Below are 16,160 nucleotides of genomic sequence, written 5' to 3'. Positions count from 1 at the left end.
AATGCATGTCCCTAGTTCTTGGTTTGTCTGAAATATTCACTCAAGATTCTTATTTGTTCTTTGAATCATTCTGGAGGTCCTTTCACAGTCCCATGTTCTCTTGGAATCCACACAGTTCTGTATTTCATTAGGTATTGATTCAACTTCCTTTGTCCTACAATATTTATTCAGACATATTCATAATTTTTAATTGTCTTTTTGATCCTTTCCCCTTCTGATTTTAATATTTTCTTCATGATTTATCAACTTGGGATCCAGGTTTTTGAGTTTTCTTCCTCCTGAGAGGAATAACATTCTATTATTATTACTGCAGGGTGGTAATTATTGTTTTTGTTATTCCCTTATTAATAACTTTCCAATTCTTTCCCCTTTAATGATGGGTTTATACCTAAGGATGAATTTCAAGGCCATTTTTTAGTCTCTTCTATTTTGGAGAATTAATTTCTCATTTTGTTTCTGTTCCAAGTATCAATATTGAAATCTGCTGCATGTCAATCTCTTTTCCATCAGGGCCAATGCAGCCTCACATGCTGACTCCCCCACCCCAATTCTCTCCATTGTTTAGTAAATTAGTTAACTAATTTAGTCTTTCATTTTTTTTTTCTTTAGGTTTAGGAGAAGGTAGAATGGGTATTATGGGCAGAGTTTCTGTTGCCTGACATTCTCAGACTTTTATTAAAATCAGAAGGAAAAAGGATCAAAAAGACAACTAAAAAATTATGAATGTCTCTAAATAAGTATTGTAGGACAAAGAAAATTGAATCAATTCCTAATGAAATGCAAAACTGTGTGGATTGCAAGCAAATCTCTTCAGACAAAGCATATAGTTTTCTTCTTCTACCCCATCCCTCTCTATAGGCTTAAGAATTTCTGTTTATTACAACAGAGGGAAGGTGAGACTTATGGTGACAAGTGCCCCAGAGAGTGTAGGAGGAAGAAAACTGCTGAGAGAGTCCCAGAGCATAAGAAGGGTTGCATTGTGCACCCTAATAGAGTAAAAAGCTGGTGAGGGTGGGGTACTGAGTGAATGCTAGGCAACACTTAAGTGTTTGGCAACAGTATATAAGAAAACATTAGATTGTGCAGAGACTTGAGGGAGATAAGTTGGGAGGCAATTGAAATAATTTAGGCTAGAAGTAATGAGGGCTTTAACTAAGATAGAAACTATGTGAGTGCAGAGAAGAGCTCAGATGTTAAGAAAATTTTAATGATAGAAATGACAAGGTTCGACCATTGTTAGAATACGTAGGGAGAAGGAAAAGAGAATTGAAGATAAAGGCAAGTTTATAAACTTGAATGAACAAAAAAAATATACTTGCCTTCAAAGAAATGTGGATGTTTGGAAGAGGGATAAATTATAAGCTCACATAGGAAAGACATCTAGTTAATAAAGATGGCCAAAGCAATCTGTTTCCTAGAATTAAATTTGCTGACATAAGGACTAATTTGATTGACTTGAGGATTCAGAAGTTGATAGTTGGGTGAAAGATAATGAATGCTATATTTTTTGAGTTTTGGATAGGTAGTAAATATGTTGAGAAAAAGATTAAAAAAGTAACATCAGAGTTAAAAATTAAGAAATTATGGATAAGTTTTGGAAAGAACAGTTTCAATCAAGCAAGGAGATTACAAAGAGTGGAGGAATAAGTGAGAGGTAGAATCAGTGCCTGTAACTAAGACAGCTTTTTACATTTTTATTTTTTAATTTTTTAGACATTTGTCTAAGAAAGGGAAGAGAGATGTAGAATGATAGCTTAAGGGGAATGCTAGGATCCAGTATCTAAATATTTATTTATTTACTCCCCCCCAAAAAATAAATACATGCATAGTTTTCAACATTCACCCTTGCAAAACCTTATGTTCCAAATTTTTTTCTCCCTCTCTTCTCCCCATTCCCCTTAGATAACAAGTAATCCAATATATGTTAAACATGAAATTCTTCTATACATATTTCCCCAATTATGCTGCACAAGAAAGCTCAGATCAAAAAGAGAAAACAATGAGAAAGAAAACAAAAAGTAAACAACAACAAAAAGGTGAAAATAATATGTTGTGATTCACATTCATCCCCACAGTCCTTTCTTTGGATTCAGACATTACAAGTCCATTAGAACTGGCCTGAATCACCTCATTGTTGCAAAGAGACATATCTATTATAATTGATCATTGCTTTTTGTTGTTGTTGTTATTGTTGTTGTTTTTGTGTACAATGATCTCCTGATTCTGATCATTTCACTCAGCATCAGTTCATGTAAGTCTCTCCAAGTCTCTCAGTATTCACCCTGCTGGTCATTTCTTACAGAACACTAATATTCCATAATATTCATATCCCACAATTTATTCAGCCATTCTCCAACTGATGGGCATCCATTCAATTTCCAGTTTCTGGCCACTACAAAGAGGGCTGCCACAAACATTTTTGCATATACAGGTCCCTTTCCCTTCTTTAAAATCTCTTTGTGATATAGATCCAGTAGAAACACTGCTGGATCAAAGGGTATGCACATTTTGATAACTTTTTGGGCATAGTTCCAGATTGCTCTCCAGAAAGGTTGGATTAGTTCATAACTCCACCAACAATGTATTAGTGTTCCAGTTTTCCCACATCCCTCTAATATGCATCATTATTTTTTAGGAAGGACTTTTTAAAGGCTAAATGCTTGAAGGAAATAGAGGACAAACCAGTAGAAAGGGCAAGGTTGAATATTAGAGAAAGTCAAAGAAATACTATGATATTCTAGAGAAAGTGAGATGAAATGGGATCAAGGGCACATATATAAAGGTTGAGCTTAATGGTTGCCTTATTGCCAGAGACTTGGGAAAAAAGAATGAAGAATAATGTCAAGGGGTTTTGGGAGGAAAAGGCAGAGGGAGTTCACATAGACTGGTTTCAATTTTCTTATTAAGTAAAAGATGAAATTCTTAGGTGATAAGTAAGAGGTATAGATGAGGGAGTGAAGAGAAAATTTGGAATTGCTCCTGGGGAGAAAACTAAGGAATCAATGAGAAAGAATAAAAATATTTCCTTGATTCAGTAAGAGTCCAGTTGAAGTTGAATGACATGTTTTCACAAAGCAATAGCAAAGCCTGACAATACATATATACCTCTGGATATGCTGAATATAGTTGAAAATACTTTATCTCTAGATAGACTGTATTGTAAGATGGTAGCCCTTTTTGAATTAGATTTTTATTAATAAAAAAAAAAAAAACAAGGAATTTTATAAGAAAAGTGCTGAGACATAAACCCACCTAGAAAAAACACCCTTAACAAAGATGGCCAAAGCAATTTGCTTTCTAGAATCAAATTTGCTGATATGAGGACTGATTTGACTGACATGAGGATTCAGAAGTTGATAAGTGGAAAACTTAAATATCTAGAATTGTTGTATAAGTATAAGACAACTATTGACTGTTTGGGATTTGGCTGGCATGAGTTTTCACCATGAGATAGAAGTGAGTCATTTAAAACAAGCAATCTTGCTTTGGAGCTAAGGGGTAATTAAAGACATATCTCTGAGGAGGTTAGACTAGATCTCAGGATCTGTGTCTGACAATAATTCTTAGAAATGGAACCACGAAAGAGGAAAGGATTCACATGTGTAAAAATGTTTATAGTAGTTCTATTTGTGATGGCGAAGAATTGGAAAATGAATGGATGCCAATCAATTGGCTGAACGAGTTATTGTACATGAAAGTAATGGAATATTATTGTTCTATAAGAAATGATGTACAGGCTGATTTCAGAAAAGCCTAGAAAAACTTGCATGAATTGCTGCTGAGTGAAATGAGGAAAACCAGGACAACATTGTATACAACAACAGCAATAACACTATGATAGACTTAGCTCCTCTGAGCAATTCAGTGATCCAAAGAAATTCCAATAAATTTTGTATGAAAAATGCCATTCACATTGAGAGAGAAAGAACTATGGATACTGAATACAGATCATACATACTCTTTACCTCTTTTTTTCTTTTCTTTTTTTTTTCTTATGACTTTTCCCTTTTGTTCTGATTTTTCTCTCCCAACATTAAGATTTATATGGAAATATGTAAAAAATGAATGTGTCCATTTAACCTAAAAAAATAAACATAAGTGAAAATGAAAAAAAAAGAAAGAAAGAAATGGGACCAGGAGAGACATCCAATTCTGTTAGGGGATGGCATTGTCACCTGCTGTGGAAGAGCTGAAAGGAGAAGAAAAAATATTTGCTATATGTTTCTGATAGGTGAAGTGAGCCTTGGGATTAGAAAAATCCTGAAACTGAAGAATTGAGCAGAAAATGACTTTAAGGATCGGAGAAGAGATGGACTGGTAATGGACCTAAGCTGAATTGAGAATTGAGAGCTTGATACAAATCTTCAGTCAATTCTAGAAACAAAGCTAAGATTTTTCCCTGACATTTGCTACTTAAGAGGTGGAAAACCCTGAGAATTCACTCCAAGGAGAAGACTTAGAAAAATTCTACATATCCCATGCTTTCTATTTTTCTGGAAGAGTTTAACATTGCTTTCACAGACCAGAAGAGAGTCACCAGCAGAGAAGCCTGTTAGGACATTGGAGAAGTCCAGAGAAAAGCATCAAGCCGATGATATCCATCAGAGAAATAGCTCTGTCCAGAAGGAGAAAGGAGAGATCTGGAAGAGGAGCAATTCCACTCACCTGTAAATTGTTATTTAGACTGTTTCTGAAGGAAACAAAAGACATCAAGGCTTAAATTTTAGAGTTGCCAGTTGCCTTGGATACATGTAAGTCTGTGCCCACTCTTCTCCTCAATGTGTACACTGGAGAGAGAGATGGAGTGCCCACAGTTCATATGTAGAATATTATGCTTTAATTATTATTGCTTTACCTTCTGTTGAGGAAATATTATGTCTGAGACTTGGCTGATTTGTTAAATAAGAACCTAATATGGGTTTAGGAGCTACCTTCTTTAGGAGTATCTTCTCCCCAAAAGGATTACCCACAGGACTCGGAGAGGATTCCACTTTGGGAATCTCTTAATCAGCTAGTGTACGAGTAAAGGTAGGATTGAACAAACCAAACAAAAAAGGAAAAGCGAGAGTAATGTTGGTATCATGCCTCTGATACACTGTGAAATGGATATGATCCAAGAATAGAATCACTCCATGTATAATATCCACAAAATTCTCAACCAACCAACCATATGTAAACCACAGCAAAAAAAATTGAGCAAATGAATGTCATATGGAGTTATTTACAGAAATGGAGGGAATTGTGGATAGCAACTCAGGATCAGGACATTTCCACCAGAAAATATCAGAAGTTCGTACTTAAGGAGACAATATTTATTAAAAAATATTATGTTCTAGAGTAGGGAAAACTATCGTATATCATTATAGGGTGCAAAAATGCAGCATCAACCAGATATTTAGAAGATAGAATTACATATATAAACTTGCTATTCCTTATAAAGTAACAAATAACAAATTTTAATTCTAACAATGGTACTCTATAATGTCCTTGGGAATTTAGCAAATAAACTGTATTGGAACCAGAGCATCATTACAGGCACAAATGCCCAGATATAATATTGATTCATAAATATTTAAGAATAATACCTCATATAGAATACTCATATTTTTCAAATTATGGAATGCAAAAAAACTTTTAAAAAAGACAGCTGGCAGAAGAAATTAAAACTATATGAGAATATGATGAGACAAATGTTATCCCTGTCATCCTATTTGCTAAAGGAAATGTCCTGAAGAAGCTTTTAGTACCTATAGAAGCTGAACTTACCTTATGGTACTTTTATTAAATTACAAAAACAGTTATTATGTACCCCTTTTAAGTGGAGGAGGGTTAGGTGGAAAGATAATGAATTTAGTTTTGGATATGTTGAATTTTAGATGTCAACTGCATATCCAGTTCCTCAAATTTCCCTTGGTTTCTGCCCTCTCACTCAAAAAGCTTGTCTCATATTTTGCTGGGAAAAAAATGAGCCCATTTTCTGCTTTTCCCTTTTCTTCCTCATTTCCTTTCAGTTTTATGCCTTTCACTATTAAACCACTATTTTGGCTTTTCTCTTTACCAAATCTAAGTGCTCTATCAATATAAGTAATCCCATTTCATCCCATCTCCTACAACAGAGTGGGGTAAACCCCATTCTATCATTTGTCTCCCTATCTATTGGTTATTTCCCTACTGCTTACAAATACACCATGCCTAATTTTTGGGAAGGGAACAAAATTTTGTTTGCTCCCTACCCTTTAAAGAATAGCAATTGATTTTTCAATCTAAGAAACAAAAATTTTTCCCCTAGACTAGTAATATTTGGCAAGATAGATAAACATAATTCTCATTTTGTTCTTTCTCAGAGGAATAGAATAGAGTCCTCTTATACCCCTCTGGGAAGGCATCAAATTCTCCCTTGGAGAGAGATGGTCAAAATACCCAAGATTTCTATTTAATCTTCCCCACTGGCCACAATAGACAAACCTATATGAACATACCCATAGTTATATGGATAACACATATATCTTATATATCATCACCATCATTATTCACCTCATTCTTATCTTTTTCAATGGCATTCAGATAGAACTAATCATGGAACATGTTACCATCCCACTATTTTTATTTGTTTATTTGTTATGTTTAAATAGTATTTTATTTTTTTCAAAACACACAAAAATAGTTTTCAACATTCATCTTGGCAAAACTTTATGTCCAAAATTTTCTCCTTCTCTCCCTCTCTCTCCTCCCCAGGACAGCAAGAAATCCAATATAGATTTAACATATATGATTGTTCTAAGCATATTTTCATATTTGTCATGCTGCACAAGAAAAATCAGATCAAAAGGGGGAAAAACTTAAGAAAGAAAAAAAAAACCCTAGCAAGCAAATAAGCAACAATAGCAATAAAAGGTGAAAATACCATATTTTGATTCACATTCAGTTTCCATAGTTCTCTCTCTACAGGTGGATAGCTTTCTCCATCACAAATCTATTGGAATTGTCCTGAATTACCTCATTGTTGAAAAGAGCCATGTCCATCAGAATTGATCATTACATAATTTTGTTGTTGCTGTGGACAATGTTCTCTTGGTTCTACTCACTTCACTTAGCAATAGTTCAGGTAAGTCTCTCCAGATCTCTCTGAAATCATCCTGCTGATCGTTTCTAACAGAGCAATAATATTCCATAACATTCATGTACTGTAACTTATTCAACCATTCCCCAACTGATGGGCATCTATTCCATTTCCAGTTTCTTGCTCCTACAAAAAGGGCTGCCACAAGCATTTTTACACATGTGGGTCCTTTTCCCTTTTTTATTTTCTTTTTAGGATATAGACCCACTAGTAGCACTGCTGGGTCAAAGGATATGCACAGTTTTATAGCCCTTTAGGCATAATTCCAAATTGCTCTCCAGAATGGTTGGATCATTTTCAACTCTACCAGTAATTTACTGTGTCCCAGTTTTCCCACATTCCCTCTATCATTTATTATTATCTTTTCCTGTCATTTTAGCCAATCTGAGAGGTGTGAAATGGTACCTCAAAGTTGTTTTAATTTGAATTTCTCTAATCAATAGTGAGTTAGAGCATTTTGTCTCACTTTTTAAATGATATTCAGGGATTTCAACCTTCCTCTGTAATCTTATACTTTATTCCACATATTCTTCAATCCAGAGACACTGGCCTTTTGGCAGTTTCATGAACAAGACCTTCCATCTGTTGACTTTGGGCATTTTCTCTGGCTGTCTCCCATGCCTGGAATGCCTCCTCATCTCCAGCTGCCCTGGCTTCTTTATAGTTCCAATTAAAATCTCATCTTCTAGAGAAAGCCTTTCCCAGTCCTTTTGTTTGTAATGCTTTCTCTCTTTTAATTATTTCCTATTTATTCCATATATAACTTGTTTATACATGTATTTGCATGTTATCTCCCCCAACATAGTGTGAACACTTTGAGACTAAGGATTATCTTTTGTCTTTTTAATTCTGTAGCACATGGAACAGTGCTTGTCACATAGTAGACACTTAATAAATGTTTATTTACTGACTGACAAATGCTAGTCACAAAAAAGAACAAATAATGGATAAGGAATAAATTAACTTGTCCAAGAGCATGTCAATAGGCATCAGGGGTTACCACAGATAAAAATATAACAGAAAATAAGCAGAGTGAATGAAGTCTCTCTACTGAGAAAGAAAATATCAGCTCAACTGATAAAGTTCCCAGTCTCATATAAAGGGAAATTCTCCAGAGAGGCAAGGTGGAAATCAAAATATAAATGTTAGGTCGGGAGCAAATTTCTCCTACATATGTTCCTTCTAAAAGGAAGCTTTCTCTCACATTCTTTGCAGAGAGGGGGATCATGTATGTCCTCTCTCAAAACAGGAAGCAAGAAATTCTCTTCTCTCATAATCACTTTTTCTTTCCTGCAGTTATGAAATGTTAGGTATCCATTCCCCTCTTGGGGGAAGATTCTTATGCAAATAAACTGGGCTTGAACTTCAGGTTACAGATAATACTTGGGGTGTATTCAAGAAGGACCCTCTGGCATGAGGGCTTGCTGAGCCATTTCCAGGGCTGCTCATTCATCTTTGGTGTCCACCTGTTTGTCAACTCTTACCTCTGGCCCCAGGAAATTATGGTAAATTGAGAGCAACCAACAGGTTTCAAACCCATTGGATGAGTTGGGTATCTACCCTAAATATGTGAAAACTCCTGGGTGGGATGAGCAGATGAGAAAAATCTGTTCCAGTGGCCATGAAAGTGGTTGAAGCAGGTACTGTGGAACTCTTAGGGCTGAATCAGACATCAAAGACAGTCATCCACTATATCTAGGCCGTTGCCAGTCACTATGACTTGGCTGGTTACTGGACGTTGATGACTCTGAAAGAGTGAAGGTGATGACTTTGTTACAACTCTATCTCATTTAAATCAAACTCACAAATAAGTCAAGACATCATCCATAATATCATTGTCTTTGAAAAGACAAACAACAACATTTAATACTAGTCATGACAAAAACTTAATACCCAGGACTTTCTGGCTAATACTGTAGAGGCAAAGGAACTAAACATAGAAAACATGATTTCCCAAAAGGTTCTTTCCTACCACTGACATGGGAAAGCCCAAAGCCTTGCCCAGATTTTGGAAGCTACAGAATAGAAGCACTTGAATGAATATTTATTAAGTCAATTCATAATATGGTATAAGCATGTCTTTAATACCCAAATGAAGGCTTCTGAGTCTCTTGAGCTGCTGGGTCAGCTGATGATCTATTTCTTAGACAAGATAAGTTTGCAGTGAATACATTGCTGAATTTGAAATCTGGATAACCCAGTCAGAATCTTGCCTCAGACTCAACTCAAGGGCTACTGTCTACATGAAGTCTTCCCTGATTTCTAGTTGTTGGTGCTATCCCTCAATAATACTATTTATTTGACATGTATTTTACATTTATATTTGGCATGTTATTTTCCTCTCCTAGTACAAAGTGAGTTTCTTGAGTCTGAATGTGAGTTTTTTGTCTTTGTACTTTAGCATAGTACCTAGGAGAGAGCACACTTAGTAAGTGTTTTTGAATTGAATTTAACACAGCTCAGTTGGAGGAGAAAGGAAAATCAAAGTGAAAAAAGGAGACTTTTTTCCATTTAAGAAACTGAAGTTTTAAAAGCCTCTGGTGATTTTTTTTTTTAATTGAGGACTTTATAATGCAAGGAAAGAGTGTGCCATGATGAATGGCAGTTTCTCCGTGAGTCTTTGCCAGCTTTACCTCAGGATTTCCTTGCCTTTGTGAGTTTCATTTGTACTTTTCCTTTCCTCTGTGACTTAACTTGATTTAGTGAGACTTCAGGCCTAGCAATCACACATCACAAATAGAAATTGGGGGAAAAAAAACGGCAAGCTGCCTTTTAAGCCGGCAATCCTCCCTTTTGAGTTGCATAAGGAAATTAGTGAGGAGCTTCAGTGGATAATTTTACCCTAGATATTAAATCAGGCCATCTTTACACGAAGGCAAAGAGCAATTCAAGCTGGCAAGCCAGACTGGTGATAGCTGACAGAGAGCCCTGGCGATTATGAAAGGAACCTGCTGATGTGCAGTTTCTGACTTTACAGCGTCAGCATGAAATGTCTTGATTCAGGTTAAATAAACCTATCCTGTTTCCCAGGCTCTCTTTGTATTTGCCTCCTAAAAAATACACATATTTAGGATACTAAGTGCAGAAGGGGGATGTTACTCTTCCATTCTGCACTTTTCAGGTTTTAAACATTATGATAGAGTAATATCATTTATATGTGAGCCAAGTGAGGCAGTATGGTACAGTGGAAGAGCATTGGTTTTATAGTTAGGTAATCTGGATTCAAATTCCACTTCTGAACTAATTATCTTAAATGTCCTTGGGCAACTTCTTTTTAATTTTTATTTATATAAAATAAAGAGATTGAACTAGAAAACCTCTCTACTTATAGATAGTAATACAGTTATTCCTTCCACATTGCTACTTGCAGTTTTGATATATTGTGGGTTGCTGGAAGAAATTAAATGGAAATTTTTTGAAAATTTTGTAAAAGTTGTAGATGACATGCAAAGGTTAGTAAATGACTGGCACAGAGCCTATAGCCAAATGCCTAACACAAATTTTACAATAAAGTGCTATGAATACCCTCTAGAAGAAAAAGAAAAAAGGAAAAAATTCAGATTTCTCTGGTAGGAAGGGAAGGTCAAAAATTATGTGTGGATTTTCCAGATCATGGAATGTGTACTCCTAATTCTTGCAGTATAGAAGGGATAGCTAACTTAGCATTTATACAGCTGGCTTTAAGATTTGCAAAATGGTTTACAAAAAATACTTTAGTTGAGTCTTACAACAACCCTGAGAGGTAGGTACAATTATTATCCCCATTTTAGAGGTGACAGAAATTAAATGATTTGCTAAGGCTCACACAGCTAGTCAAGCGTCTGAGGCAGATCTGATTTTGATCTTGGTGATGTCAAGTCCAGCACTCTTTCAATGTACCACCTATCTGTCTAGGTGGCAATATGAATTATGAAATCTGCCTGTGATGGTTTTGTTGTTCTTTCTATTGTTTTGAGAGGCAATTGGGGTTAAGTAGCTTGCTTAGGGTCACAAAGCTAGTAAGTATTGAGACTGCATTTGAACTCAGGTCCTTTTGATTCCAGGGAGGCTGCTTTATCCACTGGGGCCATTTAGCTGCACCTTGTGATGTGTTTTTTTTTTTTTTTTTTTTTGTTGTTGTTGTTGTTGTTTTTTGGTATAGAACTAAAATTTCATAGAATTAAGGAATGCTTAGTGAGTAAATTCCATCAATACAGGTAGGCAATTGCTCTCCAATTTATAGTCTTATGTTGTTTTTTAGGGAAAATGAGAAGTTAAGAAATTTTGCTGGAGTCATGGAGCCAGAACATGTTAAAGTCAGGACTTGGAGTCAGGTCTTCTTGACTGTGAAATCAACTTTTTATTCATCTTGCTAGACTGTTTTTTAGGGAAACACTTTTTAAATAAGGGAACAGAAATATATGGTTTATTATGTTTTCAACTAAGAAGTCCTAGTGAATCTGGTCAGTTATATCATTGAGGAAAAGTAGGACCATGGACCTTAGAACCATCTGAAATGCAAGGCTGAGGGATCCTTCTCTCCCCAAAAAGATAGGATGAGGCAATTTTTAAAGCAATTCTGCCTAGAAGTAGGGGAGAGGTAAAGTAGATCTCCTTGGGTGCCAACTTAAAGTTTTATTGTCGTCGGAGTTAAACTTTTAATAATTACATGTTTACGAGTTGTTTTTTTTTTTTTTTTGGTTCCTATGTACTGAGATATATATATATATATATATATATATATATATATATATATATATATATAATGCACACACAAACACACATATATTTAGCTATGAATGGTTTGCCTAGCAATGAAGTACAGTAGAAACCATATGTTAGAGAGAGAAAAAAATTCCAGGCACAGACTTTAACTAATCCTACTAATTTCTACAATGACATCTGTGCAATGTTCCAGATTCAGCCTCCTGTGATAGTCAGTGACTGAAAGCAGTAGGCTCTGTGAAACCTTGCTCAGTTAACAGCTTTGCAAGGGAGTCTCTCTCTCTCTCTCTCTCTCTCTCTCTCTCTCTCTCTCTCTCTCCCCCCTCCTCCTCCCTTCTCCTCATTGTTCTCCCTCCCTTCCTTCCTTCCTTCCTTCCTTCCTTCCTTCCTTCCTTCCTTCCTTCCTTCCTTCCTTCCTTCCTTCCTTCCTTCCTTCCTTCCTTCCTTCCTTCCTTCCTTCCTTCCTTCCTTCCTTCCTTCCTTCCTTCCTTCTTTCCTTCCTTCCTTCCTTCCTTCCTTCCTTCCTTCCTTCCTTCCTTCCTTCCTTCCTTCCTTCCTTCCTTCCTTCCTTCCTTCCTTCCTTCCTTCCTTCCTTCCATCCATTATTTTTGAAAACAACTACCTCTACCCCCAAGAAGAAATTGTCATTGAGCTTGCCTATTTCCTAAGTCACTTAGTAGTATGCCTTTACTTTAAAATAAATTTTTATTCTTGGTGTCCAAGACTGATTTTTTAGAGCAAAAATGGAATTTTTGTAAGTGTTATTAAAAAAAAAAGACCAGTACCAAACATTTAAAGAACAATTAGCCCCAATGTTATATAAATTATTTGAAAAAATAGGGGATGAAGGAGTCCTACCAAATTCCTTTTATGACACAGACATGGTACTGATACCTAAACCTGGTAGATCGAAAACTGAGAAAGAAAATTATAGACCAATCTCCTTAATGAATATTGATGCTAAAATCTTAAATAAGATATTAGCAAAAAGACTTCAGAAAATCATCTCCAAGATAATACACTATGATCAAGTAGGATTTATTCCAGGAATGCAGGGCTGGTTTAATATTAGGAAAACTATTAATATAATTGACCATATTAATAATCAAATTAATAAGAACCATATGATCATCTCAATAGATGCAGAAAAAGCATTTGACAAAATCCAACATCCATTCCTACTAAAAACTCTTGAGAGTATAGGAATAAACGGATTATTCCTTAGAATAATCAGGAGTATATATTTAAGACCGTCAGTAAGCATAATATGCAATAGAAATAAACTGCAACCTTTCCCAGTAAGATCAGGAGTGAAACAAGGTTGCCCACTATCACCATTACTATTCAATATAGTACTAGAAACGCTAGCCTCGGCAATAAGAGCCGAGAAAGAGATTCAAGGAATTAGAGTAGGAAATGAGGAAATTAAACTATCACTTTTTGCAGATGACATGATGGTATACTTAGAGAACCCCAAAGACTCTGCTAAAAAGCTACTAGAAATAATTCAAAATTTCAGCAAAGTGGCAGGATACAAAATAAATCCACATAAATCCTCGGCATTTTTATATATCACTAACAAAATGCAACAGCAAGAGATACAAAGAGAAATTCCATTCCAAACAAATGTTGAGAGTATAAAATATTTGGGAATCCATCTACCAAAGAAAAGTCAGGAATTATATGAGAAAAATTACAAAACACTTGCCACAAAAGTAAAATCAGATTTAAATAATTGGAAAGACATTCAGTGCTCTTGGATAGGCCGAGCGAATATAATAAAGATGACAATACTCCCCAAACTAATCTATTTATTTAGTGCTATACCAATCAGACTCCCAAGAAACTATTTTAATGACCTAGAAAAAATAACAACAAAATTCATATGGAAGAATAAAAGGTCAAGAATTGCAAGGGAACTAATGAAAAAAAGTCAGAGGAAGGTGGTCTAAGTGTACCTGATCTAAAGCTATATTATATAGCAGCAGTCACCAAAACCATTTGGTATTGGCTAAGAAATAGACCGGTAGATCAGTGGAACAGATTAGATACAAAGGACAAAAAAGGGTACATCTATAGCAATCTAATCTTTGACAAACCCAAAGATTCCAACATTAGGGATAAAAATTCATTATTCGGAAAAAACTGTTGGGAAAACTGGAAATTAGTATGGCAGAAATTAGATATGGATCCACACTTAACACCATATACCAAGATAAGATCAAAATGGGTCCATGATTTAGGCATAAAGAGGGAGATAATAAATAGATTAGAGGAACAGAGGATAATCTACCTCTCAGACTTGTGGAGGAGGAAGGAATTTATGACCAGAGGAGAACTAGAGATCATTATTGATCACAAAATAGAAGATTTTGATTACATCAAACTAAAAAGTTTCTGTACAAATAATACTAATGCAAACAAGATTAGAAGGGAAGTAACAAATTGGGAAAATATTTTTAAAAACAAAGGTTCTGACAAAGGTCTCATTTCCAAAATATATAGAGAACTGACCATAATTTATAAGAAACCGAACCATTCTCCAATTGATAAATGGTCAAAGGATATGAACAGACAATTCTCAGAGGAAGAAATTGAAACTATATCCACTCACATGAAAGAGTGTTCCAAATCACTACTGATCAGAGAAATGCAAATTAAGACAACTCTGAGATACCACTACACACCTGTCAGATTGGCTAAGATGACAGGAACAAATAATGACAAATGTTGGAGGGGATGTGGGAAATTGGGACACTAATACATTGTTGGTGGAGTTGTGAAAGAATCCAGCCATTCTGGAGAGCAATCTGGAATTATGCCCAAAAAGTTATCAAACTGTGCATACCCTTTGACCCAGCAGCGCTACTACTGGGATTATATCCCAAAGAAATACTAAAGAGCGGAAAGAGACATATATGTGCCAAAATGTTTGTGGCAGCTCTTTTTGTTGTAGCTAGAAACTGGAAGATGAATGGATGTCCATCAGTTGGAGAATGGTTGGGTAAATTGTGGTATATGAAAGTTATGGAATATTATTGCTCGGTAAGAAATGACCAGCAGGAGGAATACAGAGAGGGTTGGAGAGACTTAAATCAACTGATGCTGAGTGAAATGAGCAGAACCAGAAGATCACTGTACACTTCAACAACAATACTGTATGAGGATGTATTCTGATGGAAGTGGAAATCTTCAACATAAAGAAGATCCAACTCACTTCCAGTTGATCAATGATGGACAGAGGTAGATACACCCAGAGAAGAAACACTGGGAGGGGAATGTAAATTGTTAGCACTAATATCTGTCTGCCCAGGTTGCATGTACCTTCGGATTCTAATGTTTATTGTGCAACAAGAAAATGATATTCACACACATGTATTGTACTTAGACTATATTGTAACACATGTAAAATGTATGGTATTGCCTGTCGTCGGGGGGAGGGAATAGAGGGAGGGGGGGTAATTTGGAAAAATGAATACAAGGGATAATATTATAAAATATATATATATATATATATATATATATATATATATATATATATATATATATATATATATATATATATATATATATATAAAAAAAAGACCAGGCCAATGCCAATGATTTTTTTTTCACTTTGGTGAAATACATATATTTATTTTATTTATTTATTTAATTTATTTATTTTTATTTTTATTTTTTTAAAATTTATTTTTAAAATTTTATAATTATAAATTTTTGACTATATATGCATGAGTATTTTTTAATAACATTATCCCTTGTATTCATTTTTCCAAATTTTCCCCTCCTTCCCTCTACTCCCTCCCCTAGATGAAAGGCAATCCCATACATTTTACATGTGTTACAGTATAATCTAGATACAATATATATGTGTAAATCCAATTTTTGTTGCACGTTAAGTGAAATACATATGTTTATATGTGCTGTCACATATAACTCAAAAATACTGTAGAAAGTTAATTAAGAAAACTGCCTGGTCTTAATAGCTAACAGTTATGCTCCTCTTTATTCTTCTACATCAGATTAAGGACCAGTGGCAATCAGGGTCTTTGCTAAATTGCAAATTAAATGTCCAGAGTAAATTCAATAAGCAGTATAATTCAGTTATAAATGGAAAGGTTTCTGTGTCTTATTCAGTGAGAATTAGGAAATCACTTTCATGCTGTTCTCTTAAGTCCCTCTTCTCAGATGTTTTTCTCTCTTGCCTCTATGTCTTTGCACTGGTGGTCCCTTTCTGTCTTTGTCATTGTGGCTCAGGAGTCCCATGTTCCAAATTCATATAGACTAGCTCTGAGCTTGGGTGGGGTGGCCCCAAAAGTTTAATCTCTCTTTAGCT

Source organism: Sminthopsis crassicaudata, chromosome 3 (genome assembly GCF_048593235.1).
Source record: "Sminthopsis crassicaudata isolate SCR6 chromosome 3, ASM4859323v1, whole genome shotgun sequence".
Lineage (NCBI taxonomy): Eukaryota > Metazoa > Chordata > Mammalia > Dasyuromorphia > Dasyuridae > Sminthopsis > Sminthopsis crassicaudata.
The sequence above is the reverse complement of the archived record's forward strand: the minus strand, read 5'-3'. Positions refer to the sequence as shown.